This window comes from Podarcis vaucheri (genome assembly GCF_965113315.1).
Source record: "Podarcis vaucheri genome assembly, chromosome: 14".
NCBI classification, from domain to species: Eukaryota; Metazoa; Chordata; class Lepidosauria; order Squamata; family Lacertidae; genus Podarcis; species Podarcis vaucheri.
Genome location: NC_138752.1, coordinates 44,232,553 through 44,241,879, shown reverse-complemented (window position 1 = coordinate 44,241,879; position 9,327 = coordinate 44,232,553). Strand labels below are relative to the sequence as shown.

Below are 9,327 nucleotides of genomic sequence, written 5' to 3'. Positions count from 1 at the left end.
TAATCCCTCCCTCTTTTGGCTTTAACCCCGTCCACAATTGGCCTGCAGTCCCTGATGGGTTATCCCCAAGGGAAAATACAGCCCTTGACAGGGGTAGAATCTACACACATATAAAAAATGCTGTGAAAATGCTTTTTTTAAAAAAAAGTTTTGAAAAATACATTGAATTTGTCATAGCTCACTGTCGCCATCTAGTGACACATTTGTATATTGCATGTCCTTCACATAAGCCCTCTCCGTCCAAAATTCCTGGGTGCCAGCTTGATTGTATGTGAAGCTGTGCAAAAGTTTTCCTAACTGGAGATACTTTTCATGCAGGAAAGAGTCACCTAGTAGTAATTAGAAATGTGTGTTTGCGCCCTTGGAAAAGTGCAACTGTTTGGAATTAGATTATGGCAATGACTGCAGTGCTGGCATTTTGTTAATGGATCAACGTCTCCTTTTGTTTCTTTATTTTGCATAGTTTGATTAAGAGACCAAAGTATGAATGAAAGAAACGCAGATAATTCTCTTTATAGAGATTGCACTGTGTGGAAACTATGGCTTTCTGAGTTAATCAAGCATCCCTGAAGAGCTGCCAACATTCATTTTCCTTTCTAATGCCCATTAGAATGCAAGAGGAAGCAGACGACACATCATGGCCAAACACCTGACGTTCTGGCATTGTGAATGTAACGGGGGTGAAGAAATAATTCTCTCATCATCAGTCACTAACAAAAACAGTACAGGAAGAAAGATAGAAGGAAAGTGGGATGTAAGGACAGAGGCAGAATTCAAGGCTATATTACACATTTTGAGCATTTTTAAAATTTAAGTTGTTGAACTCTAACACCCATCAACCCCAGCCAGTGTTGTCAGAGCTCAGGGATTATGGGATTCCAAAAATATCTGGAGGGCCAGAGGTTCCCAAGTAGGGCTGTAGACTTTTCTAAAATGGAGCCATGGGGATGTGATTTTCTTTCCCAGGCAGAGAGTCTTCGGGAAAGTTTTTCCAGAGAAATGAGACCAAGCTGACAGCGTTGGGGAGGGGAGGGGGTGGAGAACCTTCCATGAATCAGCCCAACTCACATTGTAATTCAGGGTACACACAGCGCCAGCGAACACTCCTACAGAATAAGTCCATCAGCTGCCTTAATGCCCATGTTCTTCATAATTATTCTTCAAACCTGCTACTGGCAAAAACAGAAATGAAGTATCCTCTAAAAGGTTTACTAATGAAAAGAAACAGGCTTTTATTTTGAAGAAAAAAAATCCATACTCAATGCAAGATAACAAAATATATAGAAGAAGAATTAATAGGAATAGCCTATGAAAAGTATAGCATGGACACGATGAATTCATGATGAAAGCCCTGGCATAGTGAATCAGGGCCGGCCCAGGACATTTTGCCACCTGAGGTGGACCCCAAAATGGTGCTTGTTCCCTGCCAGGGAAGAAGAGGTGAGAGAAGATCTGTATTAGGAACAAAGGTGGTGGGGGAAGAAAGATCAACTGCTGTCCCTGTGGATCCTGCCACCTGAGGTGGCCACCTCACCTTGGCCTCATGGATGGATCTGCCTTGAGGGGAATGCAGGCAAGCATAGTTCCAGGACTTTTTTCAGAGCAGGAGCAATGATGAAGTGATAGCAAGGCTTTCAAATTCTTTTGAAAAACTAGAGGGTCTCAGCTTTTTAAAAAATAAAAATCACCCCCACTCCCCAGGTGGCAGCCCTTTCACCAAACCAGCCCAGTGAGAATTGCCCCTGTTCAGAAACCATGGGACACTGGGGTCACACCCACACCATACATTTAAAGCACATGGTTCCCCCCCCAAAAAAATCCTGAGAAGTATAGCTTGCCATCGCAGAGCTGCAATTCCCAGCACCCTTAAAACATTGCAGCAGTTTCCAGGATCCCTTGGGGGAAACTGTGTGAATTAGATGTACGGTACTGATGTGTCCTAAGGGTCAGTAAGAAAAGGAAAAAGGAAAACTGGGACTGTGAGGAGGGGAGAGTGAGAGTTGAGTGTCCTCATCAGCTGATGAATGAAGATTAAACCTTGCTGCCTAAACTGTGTGGTCCTGTTCCCTCAGCACAGCCATTGGAGGATTACACCCTGCCCTACCTATCAGTCAATGTCATCAGTGATGTCAGGTGGGTGTGGTTTTAGGGGGGGAAATGGCTTGGAGGGCCAAATTGGACTTCTTAGCAGGCCATGATTGGTCTCCACATACTGGAGCTTTCTCGGCTCTATGCTAGAAGGTAAATAAAATTTTTGCTTGGGGTTCCCTAGTATTTGCTAGTTGCAGGCTGAAGCCTTCAGCAGGCATCTGAGCAAAAATCCAGCTTTATTAGCCCATCTGTGCCCTAAATCTTTCTTCCTAAATTTCAGGGTTAGACATTTCAAAACAGTGCCTCAAACGCAGCAAATGACACAAACTAGAACACAAAGGCCTTTTCCAAAAAGAACAAAGCTCTTTTGAAGGCAGCTGAAATTGTCAATGCTAAATTAAAAATTAAAAATCCAATCCGTGGGCTGAAGAGAGATGGTGAGTCTGCCAGACAGCCCTTAGGGCAATGAAGTTAAAAAAAAAATAAAAATATTTCCACTACAGCTATAAAGCTCTCTTTCGTAATATATTTATCGCGTCACGAAATATATAGCTGACTTGCATGAATATGTTGCATGGGTATCGCTTTCTTTGGCAGCATCTATGTGAAAACAGCTTGGATGAGTAATAATGAAACCTGTGGAAAAAAATCTGGTTCCTTTACTGCCTAATTATTGATGGGCATCAAAAGCAGCAGGCTGGTGTGTGCGGTGTTTTTTTAAAGGATTTTTCCTCCCTCAATCCAATAAACAACTGATGCATGCTGTTTGCACAAAATTAAGAGTTATATGCTCATAAACATATAAACATCAGCTGTATTTTTCAAGCAGTGTGTTTAATACGTATTAAATTGAAGTTTTATCTTTGCTTAGCACTAAGATGACAAAGCAAAATGTGGGCAACAGCGAAGGCTGATGGTGCTAATATTAGACAATCCGTCCATCTCCACCATGCGCTTGGCCTCACCAAGCAAAAAGGATGTGCCATATCTCATATTGCCCATGTTAGACTTCTCCGCAATTGTATTGACCTTGCCTGTCAAAGCAAAAGACATATGGCTTTAATACCGAACAACACTTCGTTCTCATAACAAAGCTCTGTTGCACGTACTGCACACTAGTGCTCAATAGCCAGGAAAGTTGAACTCGATCCTGCTGTTTAGCACTTAGCTCTCCTCACTGGCTGGCTGACACATGTCAGAACTTCAAAGCTCGGTCATAAACTATAAGCCACAATCTTGGTGTAATCAGCAGCAAAATCCCCATTGGCTGTAAATGTGAAAGTCCAGGGGTTGTAAGCAATGTTTCTGCACAAGCTAACCTTATCATCCAGTCCTTGCAGGGTGCTTCAGCCACAGACAGAGACTGGCTTCGAATCAGTGTAGTCTGCGCCAATGGTGCCATTATTTCAGCCTTAGTACTTGAGGCCTGCAAAAAGTCACATCAAAGGGAGGAATTCACTTTGAGGCTTGCAAATAGTCCACAATGTTTTTGGCGAGTGTCAGAATCAGGTTCTGCCCTAACAAAATGTGGTTCAACTCATGTTTGGATCTTGCCAACATAGATTTGCTTAAAAAAAATTCCTTATAGGAAGAGCTGTGTAAAGCTCTCCTAACAAAGGAAACATTAATACCTTACATTTTAAGTAGTATTATACCACTTCAGTAGTCGTGGAGATTCCTGAGAACTGCAGATTCTTAAGGGTACTGAGAATCGTAGCTTTGCAAGTTCAGCACCTTGAGCAAACTGCAGTTCCCAGAATTCTCCATGACTGCTAAAGTGACATAGGAGTGCTTTAAATGTATGGTGCAGATGGAACTGGAAACAAGAAGACTTGACTATGAATGGGTGGGGGCTTGTTACCGTTAGCCGCTAGAGGGCAGGCAGAGTTAACCTTAGCTGAGTCTCAGCTCCAGGATCAATACCAAAGATCAGCACTTAAACTTTGGAACTTCTGCCCTTTGATATCAGGCAAGTGCTGTACTTTTTGGGGGGAGCTGCTAAAGATTTCCTTTGTTTAAGTGAGCCTACCCAGACACCTACATTTGACATGGATTTTAATATGTACATATTATTTTACAACGCATATTTTTTAAACTGCTGACTTTATTGGTAATTTTATTAAATATATTTTAGGTAAGCTGCTTAGAGGATTTGATGATTAAGCTGCATATAAACCCTGTTTAAAAATTCTAACAAAAGAATAAAAACAACCTTTCTCTTTATTCGTGTTCCACCAGCAACTGAAGATACTCATTTTTAAACAAGCTTTTTAATTCTGTTGCAGCTTAATGTATATATTGTTAGTTCTGCTCTTTATGTGCTGCTGTTTCTAGTTTGGTAATTTGGGTTTTAATGTTTGGATCATTTTCACATATATTTTTGTCGGCTGCTGCAAGGAGCTTCTTTGCGGAGGGAGAAGTGGGATATGGATTTTAAAAAATGAAAATGAGTAATTAATCAGGTAGTCCCTCATTCAGATCTGTCCCCTGCCTTGAACTGAGAATACAAGTGGGGCCTGCAACAAAATGTTGCATTGTGGAGCATTGCTGCCCAAAATTCCAGCTGTTCCCTTCCCTGTTGTGCTCCAGAAGATTCTCTCAAAGCCTGGGGTCTCAGTCCAATTAGGTAAAAACCTTTTACCAAAACACTTGTCCAAGAAAGTACAGTCCAAGGTACAGCATAGTCTCAGTTAAGCCAAGCCCTATCACCTTATATTCTGTGGCCTCCTAAACCACATTCTAGCTCAGGCATCACCAAACTCAGCCCTCCAGATGTTTTGGGACTACAACTCCCATCATCCCTGACCACTGGTCCTGTTAGCTAGGGATGATGGGAGTTGTACAGTGGTACCTCGGGTTACATACGCTTCAGGTTACAGACTCCGCTAACCCAGAAATAGTACCTCGGGTTAAGAACTTTGCTTCCGGATGAGAACAGAAATTGTGCTCTGGCAGCGCAGCGGCAGCAGGAGGCCCCATTAGCTAAAGTGGTGCTTCAGGTTAAGAACAGTTTCTGGTTAAGAACGGACCTCCAGAAAGAATTAAGTACTTAACCTGAGGTACCACTGTAGTCCCAAAACATCTGGAGGGCCGAGTTTGGAGATGCCTGTTCTAGCTGCAGCTGTTTGGTAGTAAATAAGTTTTAGGGACTGCACATTCACAAGTAGACCCCTTACTCATGAGCCACATGATGACTCAAAGTCTGTAGACATATGTTGTGTCATGGCTCTTTGGATTGGACTCTGGGCCTTTTGGCACCAATCTTCTCAGAGACTGAGCGGTGGCTTTTGCTCCTCCTTCTCCTCTGACAAAGTTCTTCAGCAGGTCTCAACCTAGACAGCTCCACAGGAAGATTCTCAGCACTGGTGCTAGGAGGCCCTGTCTGTTGCTCAAGGTTCTTGCCCTGTGAAGCGTCTGGTTTGTCCTCCAAGGACTCTGTTTGGCACCAGCTCAGGGCTAGGCAGGATGGCCCCACCCCTGATTTTCCGCCCTGCACAAAACAGCCAGTCAGAATTTACACTGGGCTATTTTGAGGGTTCGTTCTATAGGACTAAACTTTGATACTTCTGCAAACTTCTAGTACCTCTACTGCTGCCTCCCTCTAATGGACAGATGTAGCCAATCTTGCTGTGTAGGTAATGACTTTCACAGCCTGGACATTGGAAAAAGAGTGAACAATTAACCAACATGCTATTATTCTTCCCAAGAATTATGACCCAAATCTGTACCTCTCTTTTTTTGTTGTGGGAGAAGTTTAATTTTCATTTTTATTCTCTGTATTTCCTTCCTTCTTTCTCTATTTCCTTGTTTCAGGGATTCCCATACTGTGTGACTCATAGACCGCCAGTTGGTCCATGAGCTTCATTCAGGTGGTTCATGGAGTGTTGGTGAAAATACCATTAAAAATCATGCAGCATCTACTGAAGTGCTTTACCATTGATACAACAAGCAGAAACATCATTAAGTGGTCCACCGAGAGCAATTGTAAAGTGATCTGTGGGGATGGAAATGGGAGTGTGGGAACCCCTGCCTCATTTCTTACATGGTTTTGAATTGTATGGTTTTGATTAAATACATTTTTAAAAAGCAATATTAAAAAATGATTAACAAGCATTATTATGTTTCGATAAGGAAGGCAGTGAGAAAAAACGCTCAATTTTTATAACATATTGGAATAATAAGGATTCAGCCTTGAAGAATATTGGGAATGTTATAAAGGAGGTGATGATATGAATAAGACTTTGGCACTGGGTGGTTAATAATGTATCTGGTTAGCAATATAAAGGCTTCGAATTTGAAAAACAAACCAAAAACAAAGGCAGGGAATTAATTTGGGAGTAGGAGGGTGGAGATTTCTTATCACCATTACATTTGAAGCTATAGAAAAAGTTTGTACAAAGCATTTGCGGAATTAAAAAAAATGCAAATGAAAAATTATTATTATTTAATTGCTACATCGCCATTCCTCTCACAGTGCAAAGCAACATGGCAACACAACTTGATTATTGCAATGTGCTCTATGCGTGGCTACCCTTGAGCCCGGTCTGGAGGCTCCAGCTACATTGTGCACCCAATTTTATGGAACTCCTTTCCAGTTGATGTCTGACAGGCCTTCCTCCCTTATGGCACCTGTTGAAGACTTTTTTTTATTCCAGTGGGCATAGCTGCCAACTTCCTGGGGAACAAAATTCCCCAGGAAGGGACAGGGCACCCACAAATTTCGGTGCCAGGGCCATGCACACTGTGTGACACGCATGGCCCCAGGCACCCACGATCGCAGGGCCAAGCTGACACTCCTGCCAGCAGGCATTTTATGCTTGTTTTTGTCGTTATAACTGATGTTTACTTTTGGGGCATTGTATCTTTGTACAGTGGTGCCCCGCAAGACGAAATTAATTCGTTCCGCAATTTTTGTCGTCTAGCGAATTTTTCGTCTTGCGAAGCACGAAATCCCATAGGAATGCATTGAAAATCAATTAATGCGTTCCTATGGTCAAAAAAAGTCCAAACAAAGCCAAATTTGGTACAACAACAGTTTATTAACTGCTCTTTAAAGTCACACATACTGTAAAGAGCAGTTCAAAAATTTAAGGGAAAATAAATTAACTTTATAAACAAAACATGTCTTTGTTTTTAGTCAAAGAAAAAAGTCGCGAGACGTTTTCGTCTTGCGAAGCAAGCCCATAGGGGAAATTTGTCTTGCGAGGCAAATCGCGAACGGAAAAAACTTTTGTCTAGCGAGTTTTTTGTATTGCGAGGCATTCGTCTTGCGGGGCACCACTGTAAACTATTTCAAGACGACTGCAGTTCAGAGATACATGAAGGTTTTAAATAAATAAATCAAATGAATAACAATCACTTGCAAAAACTGCAGGACCATGGCGAGTCACTACTTCTCAGCCCCGTCTGCTTTACGGCGTTGGGGTGAAGTATTGGTGGGGAATCTATTTATGCTACCTTGAGCACCACAGAGGAAAGTCATGTTGTATAAAGTAATAAATATGAAATACAAAAGGTGTAGTTTCTTCTCACACATCTCTTGGGTCATTGTCCCTGAAGGGTGCTTTAAATGTGCCCAGACTTACCACAGCTCATAGTATTGCATTGTAACAAAGAAAATGCCTCTGAGCAATGTGCAGAGTGCTTGCTTTTACATTTCAATCCTACCCTTCCTTTTTTATTAAAAAAGCACACATTCTCTCACTTTTATTCTCACAACAGCCTTGTGAGGTTGAAGGAAGGTGAGGACAGGTGACCTCACCTAGGCCCGAAGTCACCCCCCCCCCCCAAGCAGGCTCAAAGCTTCTCAAAGCTTTTCAAAACCATTTTCTCAGCAGCTAAGCATCAGAAACATTCTGCTTGCTGTAACTAAAAAGATTGCAACAAGGTAGAGAACAGAGCCCATTGTCTTCTCAGGCCTTTCTCAGAACCACATTGCAACTTGCTTTCTCCCCGGGAACCATGCCAAAGCACAAGAATGAAACAACGGGACAGTGGCGTAGCGTGGGTTGTCAGCACCCGGGGCAAGGTAAGTAATTTGCGCCCCCTAACCCGTGGATTTGCGCCCCCTAACCCTAACCCCCAGATGTTGCGCCCAGTGCGGCCGGCCCCCTTGCACCCCCCACACTACGCCACTGCAACGGGAACACTCTAAAAACCCCCTCACCCCCTTTCCTGCCAAGAGTCCACAATAGTCCCAAGGCAGCTTTCTGTACATGCTCAGGAACCTCAACATGGGGCAGGACTCCTGAGGGAGGAGAAAGGAGGAGGGAACTGGAAAGGGGTATATATGCTTGTGCACATGACTGAATTTCGTGCATGCTTTTTGTGACTTATCACACTTGCTCCTTCTACCAGTTCATGGATGGTAGAAATAAAAGCCTTTTCTCCGAAACTATTCCTTGAGTGTCTGTTGACTCCCACTTCCCTTTCCCAGGCGCAATATTTTTCCCACCCGAGGGCAAAGCCTCATAAGGCTACAAGGTAGGTTAAGAAGATGAGTTAGACTAGCAGAAGATAATGTACAAGTGCTGTGGCGCTGAGGAGTGACTTGCGCCCAGGTTTCCCCAGTTTTATTTATTACATTGCTATTCCACCTTTCCTCCAAAGAGCTCGAGGTGGCACACTTGGCTCTCCTCCTCCTCATTTCATCCTCACAACAACCTTGCGAAGAGAGGCTGGTGAGCTCCATGGATAAGTGAGGGGATTTGAACCCTGGTCTCCCAGGGCCTGGTCTAGCACTGTTCTTATTTGGCGATCACTCCTAGCCGAGTAAGACTGTCTTCCATAAACACGGTTTTAACAATAAGTCCGTAAGTGACTGTAGCCACTACAGGACACTGCCCACCACACATTATTATTATTATTATTATTATTATTATTATTATTATTATTATTATTAATTTCACGGTTTCAACCCACATGCGAGAGAAGAGCTGCGACGGGCTTTGAGCCCAGACACCTTTCCTTCAGGTTAGAGGAATGAGCGAAAGCTTCTCCTCAGGGGAAAAAAGCGAAATGAGCCTTCGCGCCTTTTCTCCCGCGCTTTGCTTCGCGCCAAAAAACCGCGCGCTCCCGCCCCCCCAGCGAGCACGCGCCTTTCCCCATCCTCCTCGCGCGCTTCCCTCGTTCTCTCTCCCAAGCTGGAAACGAATGAGGATGCTTCCCGCCTTCTCTCTCCCCCCCCCCACCTCCGCCGCCCCTCTCTACTCTTCGCCCCGCCCTGCCAGTCAAGAG

The 9,327-nt window shown here is 43.5% G+C and overlaps 1 long non-coding RNA gene across 1 annotated transcript; it reads right to left on the bottom strand.

The window, feature by feature from the left end:
• Positions 1-1,179: 1,179 nt before the first annotated feature.
• Positions 1,180-9,213, bottom strand: LOC309519156. Its single transcript, XR_014213696.1, has 3 exons — positions 9,013-9,213; positions 3,411-3,517; positions 1,180-3,125 (listed from the first exon to the last, which is right to left on the bottom strand). It is a non-coding gene; the product is annotated as an uncharacterized lncRNA (long non-coding RNA).
• Positions 9,214-9,327: the final 114 nt, after the last annotated feature.